Consider the following 17,001-nt stretch of genomic DNA (forward strand, 5'->3'; position numbering starts at 1 on the left):
ATGTTCTCTGAAAGGAGTGCCATATTGGGCTCTTTTTCATGGAAATCATACTAACAAGTAGTGGCCTCTACAGGGTAGAGATGGTAGCTATCCCACAGAAGTATTTATTCCATCCACACTAATACATGCAGTTTGTTGGAGTTATGAACTTGGATCATCATTTTTCGGGGTGCTATTCAAAGCCCACAAGAAAGACTTTGTGGGAAAAGACATTATAGTCATTATAGTTTGTGCATTCAGTTCCAATGTCAGCCCTGCCTCAGCTTGAGCTTCTAAATAAGAATGACACTTAACCCCATTTGGTTGAGAAAGGTATAGTTTACTGGAAGTCAAGTGATATACAGCAATGCAAAGCCAGAACTGAAAGTTTGCATGCCAAAATACCAATGTAACATTCTCCTTCCCAAAGGTGCCTCTTATACTTGTTCCCCTCCAAGTCCAATCGAGTTCAAACTAAACATTTTTTAAAATGGTCTTCTGATGTATGCAGCTGTGCTCAGCTTCCAAACCATTGACTTTGAGATACTGCTTGGAGTGGAACGATAAACTCTTATCCCCCTGAAGAATGTCCCCACTCCTGTCAGACCCCAGAGTCTATGGCAGACTGGCACCAAAATAGCTTCTGGAGGCATAGTAGCATAGCATAGTAGCATGGCATCAAAGAATTGAGACTGCATCTGACATCATGATTACCTCTGGTGGTAGATATTCCACTCATAAAGTATTGGAATTAATTTAGTTGTTATCTACATTCTGTTACTTGGGACATGTCGAAGGATAAAATTCTGGAAATGTTCCTCACCTGTTGTGTACTTGATCCTCAATCTTCAAGGTTATTTGAAAACATGTTTCCCTCTTTGCTTGCCAACATACAATGGTATTTAATGTGTAATTGGGAGATAATACTTATGGCTTTTTAATTAGGTTGGTGCATTTTGTAGTACTGTTTTACATATTGCAAACTTTTTTGGGATTTAGACATATGAGAAGCCATCTACAATTTGCTTTAATATACAATAAAGAAATGGTATTAATTTCTTCTTTTTATATACTGCCTTATTTTCATTACATACATATATACATATACATATACATATGCATATGCATACACACACACATATACATACACATATACATACATGCATACATACATACATACATATATACATACATACATGTTATTCAGCTTTGTTCGGGTATTTTCCCACGTCATTATAGTTGTGCTTTTAAAGTTGTAGCAACGTTCCGGCAGAATCTCATCTACCATCATCAGGCTTCTGTATAGTGCTCGTCTGTGAGTCAGACTTTCACAGCCGTTTCTGTTTTAAATTTGGTGCTGGCCTACACTGTGCCAGAATGGTTTTTTCTTCATCCTGATTGGTTGGGAGTCCTCGTCTATGTTCATTGGACTTGGAGTTTGCTGTGTTCTGCTTGATTGGTGCTTCTAATATCTTCTGTCTGTTTTGTGGGTTTTTTGTCTTGATTGGCTGGCAACATTGTGTTCCTGTATTGGAGGCTTTTAGTGTGGCTTGGCTCCGAGTAAATGGATGGCTATTATTTATTAGGATGCTAGGTTTCATCTGGGTGCCTGGTTGGGGTGTGTTTGAGCTGGAGGTATCGGGGGAGTCTGTTTGTGTCCAGGTGTTTGCCTGGCTTGTGGTGTGGAGATTTTTTTGTTTGAGAGTGCAGGCTTCCAGATAATTGACAGTTTACTCGAAGAAAATTGTGCACTAAAAGCGTCCAATACAGGAAACACAATGTTGCCAGTCAATGAAGACAAAAAAATGCTACAAAACAGAAAGAAAATATAATGACAATATAATGATGTGGGAAAATACCCGAACAAAGCTGAATACCATACATAGATATATAGATCACTGTTTTGGATAGACTATCCAGATGTCTGCCCATTCCAGGTCTCTTTTGAATGAATCCCTGAATGGAGCTATTTGCATATTGATGCCGCCATTTGTACAGAAGACCATTTTCATGTGGAATTCCTAAACAGGATACACAGGAGAACTGATCAGCTTTTACAGCCTGTTACACAATTTTCTAGCTCAGTTCTTCTCTGTGTGATTAAAAAAAACACTCATTCAGAGACAATAACATTGCAGTAATGGGTCCCTGGGCACCATCTAAAAATGCATCAAGCCGTTCTTCTATGCTGAAGATCATCTTCATTAGAAAGTGACAAGTTGGTGTGTGTGTAAAATGGGTCACTCTAATTAAATATTGGGAAGTCAGGCCAATTGAAAAAAAAAGGAGGAAGCTTCAGATGTGAGAAATTGTAGCAATTACACTCTCTCATAAAATTAGCTGTTGAATGAGAATGGTATTACTCTCCCACTTCGAGGACAAAACTGTTGAGGGAGCACAAAACTATTTAGTGATATATGACTGAAACATTTCCCCCATAGAACATCCCTAAACTGGATGAAGCAAATTCACCTTTTCCATTTTTGATTTCAGAATCAGTAAGATTGGGAGGGTAAAAAAGGTTTTTTGGCTAGAGTAGGCAAATGTGTACATGTATGTATGTATGTATGCATGCATGCATGTATGTATGCATGTATGTATGTATGTATACATATATGTTTTCTTAAGTTTTCGCGGGTATTTATATGGATGGAAAAATACCCAAACAAAGATGAATACCATACGAACATACATACATACGTACATACATATACAGAAGCCTGATGATGGCAGATGAGATTCTGCCGAAACGTTGCTACAACTTTAAAAGTACAACCACAATGACGTGGGAAAATATCCAAACAAAGCTGAATGCCATACATGTAAGTACCCGCAAAAACTTAACAAAACACACACACACACACACACACACACACATGTATGTATGTATGTATGTATGTATGTATGTATGTATATATGGTATATATATGGCATTCAGCTTTGTTCAGGTATTTTCCCACGTCATTGTAGTTGTGCTTTTAAAGTTGTAGCAACGTTTCGGCAGAATCTCATCTGCCATCCTCAGGCTTCTGTATAGTGCTCGTCTGTGAGTCAGACTTTTACAGTTGTTTCAGTTTTAAATTTGGGGCTAGCCTACTGCTGTGCCAGAATGGTTTTTTCTTAATCCTGATTGGTTGGGAATCTTGGTCTGTGTTTATTGGTCTTGGAGTTTGCTGTGTTCTGCTTGATTGGTGTTTCTAATATCTTCTGTCTGTTTTGTGGCTTCTTTTGTGTCTTGATTGGCTGGCAACATTGTGTTCCTGTATTGGAGGCTTTTAGTGCAGCTTGGCTCCGAGTAAATGGACGGCTATCATTTGTTAGGAAGCTAGGTTTCATCTGGGTGCCTGGTTGGGGTGTGTTTGAGCTGGAGGTATCAGGGGGGATCTGTTTGTTCCCAGGTGTTTGGCTGGCTTGTGTTTTGGAGATTTTTTTGTTTGTGAGTGCAGGCTTCCAAATAATTGACAACTTGGTGGAATCATCTCTTCTATTCATGCTTTCAGGTCTTTTTTCAATCTCTGTGGCTTCTCTGATAATTCTGTGGCTGGGGTTTTCTATAGTGGCTAGGGTTTTGGTGCCATTGAAGTTGATACTATGACCTGTTGCTTTCATATGTTGGACTAGTGAGAAAGTGTGTTCCATCATTTTAACTGCATTTTTGTGTTCATCCAGGCAGGTACTTATTCTTCTATTGGTCTGTCCAATGTATGTGGCAGGGCATGATGCACAGGGAACTTCGTATATGCCTTGGTTTTCCAGGTCAATTTTATCTTTGGGGTTTCTTAGGATGGCTGCTATTTTTCTGTCTGTTTTGAAGGCAGTCTTGATGTGATGCCTGTGTAGTATCTTACTGATTTTGTCTGTAGTACCTCTTATGTAGGGCAGGACAGCTGTTCCATAGGTCTGTTCATCTTCTAGGTCTTCATTATGTCTCAGTGTGTTTTTGTGGATCAAGCTGGTGATTTTGCTTTTGTGGAAGCCGTTAGCCGTCAGTACTTTGGTCAGGGTGCATAGTTCAGTCTTTATGTGTGTCTTGTCTGCCAGGCATTTGGTTCTGGCGATTAGTGTTTTCGCCCCGGAGTTTAGGAATGGTAGTTGTTTGTTTCCGTTTCCATGGTGAACTTGATTTTGGGGTATGTGCTGTTTAGGTGTGTTAGGAAATTGTTTAGGTTTTCTTTTCCATGGGGCCAAATCACAAATCTGTCATCGATGTATCTTAACCATAGTTTGGGTTTTGTGGGTGGCATTAGCTAGGGCTCTGGATTTGAATTCTTCCATGAACAGGTTTGCAATTACGGATGACAGTGGTGATCCCATAGGGGCTCCTTCAATTTGCTTGTATCTTTGTCCTTTGTATATGAAATATGTGTTGGTTAAGCAGTTTTCTGCTAGTTCCATGAGGTGTTTAGCTGATTGGTATTTATTGTTGATGATTCCAAGAGTTTCTTTTATTGGGACTTGAGTGAATAGTGAAACCACATCAAAACTTACAAGCAGATCTTCTTGTTTCATGTGTAGATCTTTGATCATTTCCAAGAAGTGATATGAGTTTTGTACATGTGAAGCTGCTGCTTCAGCATGGAGCTGTAGCTGCTTTGCTAAGTGTTTAGCTAGGTTTTGTAGTGGTACTCCTCTGGAGCTGACTATGGGTCTGAGAGGTATGGCTTCTTTGTGTATTTTTGGGAGGCCATATAGTTTGGGGCATCTGGAAGATTTGAATACCATACATGTAAGTACCCATGAAAACTTAACTATACATATATATATACATACACATACATACATACATACATACATACATGTGTGTGTGTGTGTGTGTGTGTGTGTATGTAAATGTATATGTATATGTGTATGTATGTATGTATGTACATACACACGCACGCGCGCGCACACACACACACACACACACACACACACACACACACACACATGGTATTCAGCTTTGTTCGGGTATTTTCCCATGTCATTGTAGTTGTGCTTTTAAAGTTGTAGCAATGTTTTGGCAGAATCTCATATGCCATCATCAGGCTTCTGTATTGTGTCTGTCTGTGAGTTAGGCCCCCACAGTTGTTTATTGTTGTTTACAGTTGTTTACTGTGAGGGCCTGACTCACAGACGGACACAATACAGAAGCCTGATGATGGCAGATGAGATTCTGCCAAAACGTTGCTACAACTTTAAAAGCACAACTACAATGACGTGGGAAAATACCCAAACAAAGCTGAATACCATATATGTAAGTACGCATGAAAACTTAAGAATACACACGCGCGCGCACACACACACACACACACATCATCTATCTATCGACCGATCAATCGATTGATCTATCGATCTATCATCTATCCTAACAATTTGAGCTGATGTAGGATTGAGTAGGTTGGCAATATCTCAAAAGATGTTTGTTTGTTTTTTAAAGTCAAATGGACTTTGTTTTTCCTAGGTGTTTTTTTCCCAAATGTGTTTTTTCAAAAGGCAACTGGTCTTTGTTTTTCCTAGGAAAACTAGGTTCAGTTGCTTTTTGAAAAAGCACCTTTGGGACAACTATGACCTGGACGACTGAGAATCTCCATAGACACTTAAATTGGCAACAGTTTGTGGCATGCTATCTATAGGTAGTCCTCAACTTACAACCACAACAGAGCCCAAAACTTCAGTTGGTAAACAAGCTAGTTGTTAAGTGAGTTGCACCTCATTTTATTATCTGCATTATTTATTTATTTTTATTTCATATTTCTTAACCACCCATTTCTCTCATTGTGCAAGTGACTTACCACTGTTAACTTCTAAAACGTTAACTGTTTTATTGCCAGGTGGGACTATGAGAGATAAAATCTGTTAGTGTTTGGGGATAAACCCCCGAGCTGAGTGCACAGCAGCAGTCAAGCCAGGCAGCCAAATGAGAGTGAGGCTGGGCCCAAGGAGTATACACACACTTGAGACAAATACGCTGTTTGTGGTTTAAATAGGTATTTAATTCATACAGAGATTAAGAATAGTCATTCAGTCCATATGTAAGTATCCAGTTTATCAATCCAGTTATCAAGTCCTTTAAACAGTAAATACAATCTCTTTATCTGCTTGTATATCTTCTTCTTAAGATACCTTTCTCTCAAGTACTAACGCTGAATCCACAGCTCACCAGTAAACAGTCCTTGTGTTCAGGTGAAATGGTATCTGGCACAGTAGCCTCCAAGGTAAGCAGATAGACCTTCCAGCAACAGTAGACAGCAGACCAGGAACAGTAACCAGGTGCATCTAGAAGCCGGACTCAGACAGTTGCATCCAGAAGCCGGGGCTATTACGTTTCCCCTCCTACCTATATGGCTGCCTGCAACCGCACCCACAATGACATTGCAGTTTCTTGTGCTTAAAGCTACATAGCACTTAATCCTAGGTTTACATATTTATTCAACCCAAACCAGTTGGAGTATCCATATACCCAACATTCTCCCCTTTTGGGTGACATAAATATGTAATGCCTTTACATTCTAAACCCATATTTTTTACAATTCTCTAGATGCTTAATAGCACCTTGGGCTTTAGTAAAATGATCAGCTACATTGTCCTCCGACATACAGTATTCCAGCTGTATCAATTTACTCTGTACAGATTCTCTTACATTAAGATACCTCAAATCTGTATGTTTACTTCTCGTTTTAACTGCAATACTTGTGGCCATTTGAATTGCTGCCTGATTATCTTCATGTACAACTATAGGGTAGTTTACAGTTATACCCATATCTTTCAACATTTGTTTGTACATAATCAACTCAGTACACAATAGTGATAAACAGGAGAATTCTGCCTCCATAGTAGACAAACTTATATGCTGTTGCCTTATTGACTTCCAGCCAATTAATGTCTTACCCAGCATTATGGCTGTTCCTGAAGTCGACTTTCTTGTGTCTCTTTCTGCTGCAAATCTAGCATCTGCATAAGCACTCAATATGAGATCACGTTCTGGTTCTAAATACAGTGCATGGTGTAATGTACCTTTAAGATATCTTAGGATTCTTTTCAATGCTATCCAGTGACATTGAAGCGGGTCATTATTGTGCCGTGCCAGCTGATTAATACAAAAAGCAATATCTGGCCTTGACCAATTGCTAATATATGATAAGCTACCAATCAAGGATTGATACAGTTCCTTATCACATTTGGGACTTTGTGTATCCATTTTGCAAATATCCTGACTCATTGGAGTCTTTGCAGGCTTACAAAGTTCCATTTTATAATCCATTAGCAATTTAGATATCTTATCTTCTTGAGATATCTTAAACCCTTTCTGTGTTCTCAGTATATTCAAACCTAGATATCTCTTTATCTCTCCTAATTGCTTGATTTTTACTTTCTTGGCTAATGATGATATTATTTCATTTGCTTCATCATTAGTCTTAGTTATCAGAGCAATATCATCAGTAAACAATAATAATAATGATATCTTCCCATTCTTTTCTCTTTTAAATAGACATGGGTCAGCTAAACCAGCTTTAAATCCTATATTGGTCAGTTCCTTTACAATATACTGGTTCCATTCATAGCCCGATTGTTTAAGACCATAAAGGCTCTTCTTTAATAACCAACAATCATTATCATTATTATTGTCTCCTTTAAATCCATTAGGCCTTTTCATATACACAGTATGTCTTAGTGGAGCATGCAAGTAAGCAGTTTCCACATCTAAATGGTTAACTATATATTGCTTGCTTGCTGCCCACACTAATGCTGCCCTTAAAGTTGCTGCTTTCAGACTAGGTGCAAATACTTCATCATAGTCTTTTGCACTTTGTCTAAAGCCTTGGGCTACTAACCTTGCCTTATGGATTGTGTTTCCATCTTTATCTGTTTTTTATTTTAAAAATCCACTTGCAGCCAATGGGTTTTTCATTAACAGGTAATCTCACTTTTTCATACACCTTGCATATCCTTCAGAGACTTCAATTCTTTATTAATTGCTGCATACCATTTTTCTTTCTCTTTAGAAGGATATCTTTTAATCTCATCCACAGTATTTGGGATTCTATTTTCCTGGCACACTATATTAGCCTGGTATCTATCAGGCGGTCTAGATACACGTGTAGTCCTTCTGGGTATTACTGGGCTTGTATGAGGACTTCTTTGTGTTACTACTTGGTCCTTTTTCTCATCTTGCTGAGCTATTTCTTCCTTTTCTTCTTCTATGGGCACTATCTCTTCCTGTACTTCTCGCTTTACATTTTTCTTAAAGTTACAGGGATACTTAATGGGATTTCTGTAGGATTCAATAATCACCTCGTTATTGCTATCCTGCTCTAACTTATCCCATCCTACGTGCTCTAGAAATTGGGCATTGGCACTACATAACACCCTAGATGTGCCTTTCTCCCAAAATCTATATGCCCTATGGTTAGCTTGGTAACCAACGAAGAAAAATTGTTTAGCTCTGTGTTGCCCTTTACGCCTGAGTTGTGTAGGGATATGCACCCATGCTGGTGCACCAAATGTGTGCAGGTAACTCAAATCAGGCTTCCTGCCATGCCACATGGTGAATGGTATTTCACCAGTGGTTGAGTTAACCACATTGTTTAATAAATTATTAGCACACATTGTTGCCTCCCCCCACAAAGAATCAGGTAACCCAGAATCAGTTAACATAGTACGGGTCATCGCCTGCAATGTTTGGCCTCGCCTCTCAATATATGCATTGTGCTGTGGTCTGTATGGTGCAGATGTCTTATGAGCTATTCCAGCTGCCTTTAATCTACTCTGGAATTTGCTGTTAACAAATTCCGTGCCATTATCTGTCACCAAGGTTATCAGTTGCCGTTTGCTTTTTCTTTCAGCAAACTTTAACCAGTTGAAGAAATGTTGATATGTTTCAGTTTTGCTTTTCATTAAATAGCAAAAACCATATCTAGAGTAATGGTCCATAATGCTCAGTATATATCGAGCACCCCCAATACTGGGTTTCTTTGGACCTATAATGTCTGCAAATACTACTTCTAAAGGTTCTTTAGTTTTAAAACCATTTAGCCTATTTGCAGGCAATATTTTACTCTTATCTTCACAACAGACATTACAACACAAATACTTATCACAGGGCTTTAACCTTATTCCTTCAGATAACTCCACTGTACGTTTTAGCATTTTAAAGTTTACATGCCCCAAACGTCTATGCAATAAATGGATACATTCATCATGAGGCTTGATATTATTAAATACAGTCTGTGCCTCCCCTTTCTTACTATCATGTAAGACATACAATGCTCCATTTAAAGCTGCAGTTACCTTTTTGTTATCTCTTTCCAGTATGCACTTATTATTCTTAAATGTAACCACATATCCTAGTTTATCCAATTCTCTTACAGAAAGTAAATTCATTTTTAACTGTGGTACATACAACATGTTTATATTCTGGTTTAAACATGGACAATATGCAATACCTTCACCCTTGGCCTTGAGATGCCACCCGTTAGCGAGTGATATATGCTGAGAGCTTGTAGACATTTTTATAAACTTTGTCTTATCTCTCGTGATGCAGTGGGATGCTCCACTGTCCACCACCCATAAATCACTCTTCACATCACAGTTGCTGAACGTGGCTAGTTCAAAGGATTTCTTTGGCTTCTTTACATTCTGGCATTTTCCTTTTTTGCAGAATCTTGCCAAATGTCCTCTGCCTCCACAATTAAAACACTTTTTAATTGTGTATGCCGTTGAAGATAACTTCTCTTCTTCCGGGTGCTTTACTTTACACAGCTGGTTTCTCTCAGGCCTTGAAGATAATTTCTCTTTATTAGGCTTATCTTCCCTCAGCTGTTCACGGTCACTCCTTCTCCTGGCTTCCTCTAATAGCCTGCCAGTTATCTCAGTTACTGATAAACTGTCTTTAGGCAATACCTCTAAAGCAGTCACAAAAACATCATAGCTTCGATCCAGAGAAGACAGTATGATGTATACTTGTTGCAACTCATTAAATATAAGCTCTTTTTCTTGCAGTTGTTGAAAAATGCTTTTCATACAGTTTAAATGAGTCAACATGTCTCCATTTATCTCAAGATGTGTTCTAAACAGCTTCCGTGTAAGATTGATATGAGCTCCTACACTGTCTCGAACATAAATCCTTTTAAGACTATTCCAGCAGTCTGCAGCATTTTCCACTCCACGGATATGAATGAGTTGCTGGTCAGACAGGGTAAGACCTATGATGCACAAAGCCTGTTCATTCTTTCTTTCATAGTCCTGTATCAGTTTATAATCCTCTTCATCATTAGGATTTAAGTTTGATACATCTGGTGGGTTTGTAATTATGTCCCACAAGCCTTCTCTTCGTAGCAGTAAACTACACTTCATTGACCATGAAACATAGTTTGTTCCATCTAATCTGGCTATCATGGACAGACTTGGCAAATTTACTTGTGCCATTGCTCTGGAGAAAAATAACTATTTAACAAACAGTTTGTCTTTACAGTAATGTGGAACTCTTGACCAAACTCTCACTGGTATATCCTGGTTAGCTAGACTGTGCACACTGCTGGGCCCATAACCAATGTTAGTGTTTGGGGATAAACCCCCGAGCTGAGTGCACAGCAGCAGTCAAGCCAGGCAGCCAAATGAGAGTGAGGCTGGGCCCAAGGAGTATACACACACTTGAGACAAATACGCTGTTTGTGGTTTAAATAGGTATTTAATTCATACAGAGATTAAGAATAGTCATTCAGTCCATATGTAAGTATCCAGTTTATCAATCCAGTTATCAAGTCCTTTAAACAGTAAATACAATCTCTTTATCTGCTTGTATATCTTCTTCTTAAGATACCTTTCTCTCAAGTACTAACGCTGAATCCACAGCTCACCAGTAAACAGTCCTTGTGTTCAGGTGAAATGGTATCTGGCACAGTAGCCTCCAAGGTAAGCAGATAGACCTTCCAGCAACAGTAGACAGCAGACCAGGAACAGTAACCAGGTGCATCTAGAAGCCGGACTCAGACAGTTGCATCCAGAAGCCGGGGCTATTACGTTTCCCCTCCTACCTATATGGCTGCCTGCAACCGCACCCACAATGACATTGCAGTTTCTTGTGCTTAAAGCTACATAGCACTTAATCCTAGGTTTACATATTTATTCAACCCAAACCAGTTGGAGTATACCCAACAAAATCCTAGAGTAGCGTCATGAGAACAAGGCTTCTCTTGGCACTCTATCCTTGTTTCCATTGCACCTCTACCACCACCCAGCCATAAATTGTAAAGGCATGTAGAAATGGGATATAAAGCAATAGGATGTCTAAAGACAAAAAAAAATGATCTTTCCCTCATTGGAACCTAGTTCATTCACTGGATTCTGGATTCTGCAGTCTGTCTATGTGTGACTAAAACTATGTTTGTTAAGAACATCTAGAAGCAAATCCAAAAGAACATTTATGGAGGAAATGAAATGCTGTAATACTTCTTGTGTACATCCCTGATGTACACAAGGGAGAGGAAAGGAAGCACACTGTTCTTCTTACAGCAAAGAAGCTGAAGGAAAAAAATCCTTGAATGTTTCAATCAAGAGAAAGAGCATAGTCAAGAAGAAAAACATAGGAAGATCCTAGGATAATAAGATTTGGCATAATATTGGTAGAGAGGGGGAGGGTCAAAGTTTAAATCAGGAGCCAAACATCTTCTCTCGTATCCATTTAAGACTGAAAAATGGGAAGTGGGCAAAACACTACTCCTTATCTATCTTTATGGCCATGGTTGGTGGCTTCCATTTTCTTTCCCCTAAAGCCACACTCCAAATAATGCTATATCATCACCTACCATCACTCTTATCACCTTGAGAAAGAACAACAGCAAAGGGTAGAAACAAGAATCAGTCATTTGCTTTCTAAAAGTCCCTCTCTGAGGGAGATGGATGGTTCAAAAATGTGAAAAGTAAATAAATTGAAATAATGGTGGAAACTTGATTTCACTGACAGAAGTATCTCAGGAAATGGATGAATAAAACAATGTGGGTTTAAATTAAGATGACAGGATGCTCCATGGAATGTTTATTGTAATTTTATTTCTGTTTTCTATTTGTATATTTAAATTATTACTTTTATTTTCTTACTCATTCATTCCACTTATTCTGCTACTAATCTGTTCAATTATCACAGTCATCTAAGCAGATTCCAGAAGCAATAGATTCTACAGTTTACCTGCATTTTACACTTATTTATCATGAAATATCATTCATAACCTTCTTGGCTTAGAGATTTTCTGCTTCAGAAAATCTTTTAAAGTAGAGAATTTGCTCTCATCAGATATGGTAAAGGCCACTCATTTAAATTGTTTTTAAAGTGGATTAGATAGTTTAAAAAAAAAGAAGTCAGTCAAAGGTTTCTAGTCATATTGTTTTTAGATTCAAAGGCAGCACATTTTAAATTCTAACTATTTGGAAGGAATATGGAATAATGTCCTTACCATAGCCTTCTGATATGAGCATTCTGGATATATACTGTATGTTTGCTTTAAAATGTGTGTACTTCAAGTCCCAAAATTCCCCAGACAGTCATAGCTCTTATGTTCTGTTCAGATCCACCAGAGCACTTACGTTTTAGCATTCGAGCCATGGTTGCACAGTGGTTAGAGTGCAGAACTTCAGCTACTTCTCCTGATTGCCCGCTGCCTGCAATTTGGCAGTTCAAATCTCACCATACTCAAGGTTGACACAGTCTTCCATCCTTCCAAGGTGGGTAAAATAAAGACCCAGTTTGTTGGAGGTAATATGCTGACTCAGTAAATCATTTAAAGAGGGCTGTAAAGCATTGTAAAATGGTATATATAAGTCAAAGTGCTATCACTATTCTACACTATTAATTCTGAATGTTGTTATTTTAAATTCCTTTTGGCACTAATGAATTCACCAAACAGATCACTTCTCTCATTTTTTTTTAGCTTTAAAATGTCAGAACTGTCATCCTGATGCTCCAGCAATGCTTCACCGGATGCTAGTCTGCCATATGTAATGTGGGGAGGGAGCTGCAGGGAGGCAAGGGTTTGGGATAAGGAGAATCATTGTGCCATCCCATGAGAGCCGCCAGCTGGTCCAAGGTCATACCATGGAATGCAACACTCTTCAGATCACCAAGCCAGGGACTGTTACCAAAACAATTTGTTTGAATATAATTGGACAAGTGCAGGGGTGGTATTCTACCAGTTCGCACCTATTTGCTAGAACCAGTAATTAACATTCTAAGCAGTCCAGAGAACCGGTTGTTAGAAGAAATTACTGGCCTAATCCTGTAAAGAAGGCAGGAAGGAAACATTCTGGTGTTGCTTTCAGAAACTGCCTCTCTGTTAACCCTTATTACATTCTTGGCAGGACTAGACTTTCTGTCTCAGGAACGTCTCTGGAGGTTTTTTCCCCTCCTTTGCTGGTACTTTGCTTGTGTGGAGTGACCATTCAAAGTTCCAATGGCACTGAAAAAAGTGGCTTATGGCCGTTTTTCACACTTACGACTGTTGCAGCATCCCCACAGTCGTGAGAGGCCAGGTGAGGAGATGTGTGCCTCGATGTGAATGATATTGAGTTGGCCACACCCAAAGAATAACATGGCCACCAAGCTATGTCCACCTTGTCACATGACCACCAAGCCACGCCCACCATCTAAGCCACACCCAGAGAACCAGTTGTTAAAAATTTTGAACCCCACCCCTGGACAAGGGGTTATATACAGTGGGAAAGAGGGTAAGGGAGAGAAGGGAAGCATTAACCAGATGCTTTAGGCATGAAAAACCAGCCATTTGACTTAGCTTTGCTGTAACTGCTTGGCTTTAGTAAAGTGTACTTTCACTACGAATGGAGTTGACAGTCTTTCTTTTCTAACTGACCAAGTTGGGATGGTTGACATAAAGGTCATCAAGGATAAGGACAAAAATACTCCTCAACCTAACTCTGAGTTCACCTGACCATGTTGTGTCATACAAAACAACTTCATTTATGGCAGCCTCTTTTTTTTAATGATCAATGAAAATATCTTATAGTGATGGGGTAGGTGGGCTAGATGTACCTCTACAGCTTAAGGATTTTAGATCCAGAAATTAGAAATAATGTCATTTAAGAAAATAACGTAAAGACAATGATGAAAAAATACATGGATGGGAATTGGCTGGTTAGTGAGACCTGCACTATAGAAGATTTAATTGGATCTCAATCAACTGCAGCACTTTTTTTTTCTTTTGAAAAAGTAAGCATTTGCAAACTCTATGGGTAGGAGAAAAGACTTTGATGAATAGGGAAATGTTGATCAAAATTATGGGAGAATTATTCATTCTTGGAAAGGGAACAAATTTGGATATTTCGGATTATTCTTATAACTTACCATTGGGATTCTATCCTTTCCACAGCTATGAAAATAACACAAATGTCAGAAAGTTCACAGACAGTCCAACTTTTTAAAGGCAAATTGGAGGGAAAAAAATGGTGAAATCTACTGTTACATGCATAGATATTTGCTTGTACAATGAAACTTGTCCTGAACTTTTGGCCTTGTAGCTTGCCTATTCTGTCAAAGACATCTTCCTTACTCTTTACAAATAAGATACAGGATAAAGAGGCAACCAGGCTGTTGATTTCCATAATTTTATTGGAATTAACTAGGCATTTCTGATCCAGATGAGGTCTTAAGGAATATTATGATCTGCCTTCTACATAAAGATATAATTTGTTTTCCGGCCCAGTATCTTTGACATTATATGATATTTATTTATTTATTTATTTATTTATTTATTTATTTATTTATTGTTTATTTATTTATGTCGATTGCTTGCAAGATAATAGGTATAAGTAAAAACATAGTTATGAATACATGGATACATATAAGAAAAATAAAAAAATAAAAGAAACAATAGGACAGGGACGGTAGACACATTGGTGCGCTTATGCACGCCCCTGCAGACCTCTTAGGAAATGGGTGAGGTCAATAGTAAACAGTCTAAGGTTAAAGTTTTTGGGGTTTGGGGAAGAAACCACAGAATCAGGTAGAGTATTCCAGACATTGACCACTCTGTCGCTCAAGTTGTATTTCCTGCAATCAAGTTTGGTGTGGTTAACCTTGAGTTTTTATCTGTTGTGTGCTCTTGTATTGTTATGGTTGAAGCTGAAGTATTCATTGACAGGTACTACATTGCAATGTAGGACAGAGCATTTATTTGTTGAGATTTGAAGTTGCCATTTGTTTGACCATTCTGATACATAGTCTTTTTGAAGGGTAGCAGTATTGTCTGTGGTGTTGAATAGCTTTACATCATCAGCGAACAGAATGCAGTTGCTTTTGATATGATCACAGAGGTCATTTATGTAGAATATGAAAAGAGTGTGTCCTAGAACACTGCCTTGGGGGACACCACTGTTGACAGGTACAGAATTTGATAGGATATTCCCAATTTTGACCATTTGTTGTCTGTTTGAGAGAAATGCTTCTATCTAGTTATTCAGGTGTCTAGAGATACTGTAACATTTTAGTTTTAGGAGTAGTTAGTCGTGTACCACTGAATCAAAGGCTTTACAGAAGTCTATGTAGATTGCGTCTATTGCTTTGCCCTGATCGAGTTGTAGTCCATATGTTTTTGCAGTGTTAAGAGTTGCAGATTACATGATAGTTTTTTTCTGAAACCAAATTGTTTATTACACAGTAGATTGTTTGTTTCTAAGTGAAGGATGACGGATTGGTTAATAATTGATTCCATGACTTTACAGGTGACACAGCATAAAGAGATTGGTCTGTAATTTTCAACTAGGCTGGGGTCTCCCTTTTTGAAGATGGGGACAACCGTGGCTTGTGATGATAGTTTTGGCAAGGAGCTGGTCCTGAAAGATTTTTCAAAGATTATGCTTAGAGGTTCTGTTATGGCAGTGGATAGCTTTTTCAAGAAGTAGGCACATATTCCATCCGGTCCAATAGATAGAGATGGTTTTAGATTGCATAATGCTTTTTCAACATTGTCTTCTGTAAAATCGATATGCATTGGATCATTGTAGTTGTCTGTGGTTCGACTAGAAAATACTAGGCATGATCCATTGCTGTTTACAAATACTGAGCCAAATAATGTGTTAAAGAGGTTGGCTTTAATAGTGTTGTCATTGCAGTCTTTATCATTAGGTCTTTTCAGGGGTGGGATGGACCCTGTGTCTTTTGGTTTGTTGTTTACAAAATTGTAGAAAGCGCTGGTGGAATTGGTGAGTATAAGGTTTTCTTCTTGTTTAATGTGATAATTGGTGCATTCAGTCTTTATCTGGTGGCATAAATTTTTGTATCAGCTTTTGAAGTTGGCAACGTGACCAGATTTGTTTTTCTTCCAAAGTGATCTCTTTTGGAATTGAAGCTTCCTTATTGTTATGGGTAATTTGTTGTTTTTTTCTGTTTTTGGGAGTTGTTAATGGTACATATAGTTTTATGACTCTTTTGACTTCAAGTAAAAATATATTGTAATGGTCTTCTATAATATCTCTTCAACTTTCAGGCAAGGTTTTTTGCATGCTTACCTAGATCTTTTGAGATGTCCTGGATCTTCCTCTTCCTAGTGGATCATGATCCACAATTATAGTACCTGTCTGTAACACAGTGACATTAGATTGGGTTACATTAACTGTAGAGATCCACTGGAATGTATATGATGATTTATAGCCTTTTTTTTTTCAATAGAAAAGAGTATTTGTCCAAATGGGTCTCTATCTACATCAGAAAGAGTTAGGGGGAGGGGCTTGAGAGAATGGAATAAGAGGCAAAATAGATGTCTTAACCTATCTGGTTCCTTATTCAATAATGCTTGGATTTCTAACAGATAAAGATTCAGGAGAATCAAATAAGTAGTTAGCTGCATGTTTTTTCACTGTTAAAGAAGTGACCCACCTCCTTGTTGGTTTATAGGATAAAAGAACTTAGAAATAAAATGCAAACAGGAGTATTGTGGTTCTAAATGGGAACTAGTTGAGCTGCTGGGGTTCTTGTAATCCCTTAGTAAGTCTTGCTAAAGGTGGTTTTATGTGAATCACACTTGGAATGAATCACATTAG

Source organism: Pseudonaja textilis, chromosome 1 (genome assembly GCF_049901715.1).
Source record: "Pseudonaja textilis isolate UNSWEBS1 chromosome 1, rPseTex1.2, whole genome shotgun sequence".
Classification (NCBI taxonomy): domain Eukaryota; kingdom Metazoa; phylum Chordata; class Lepidosauria; order Squamata; family Elapidae; genus Pseudonaja; species Pseudonaja textilis.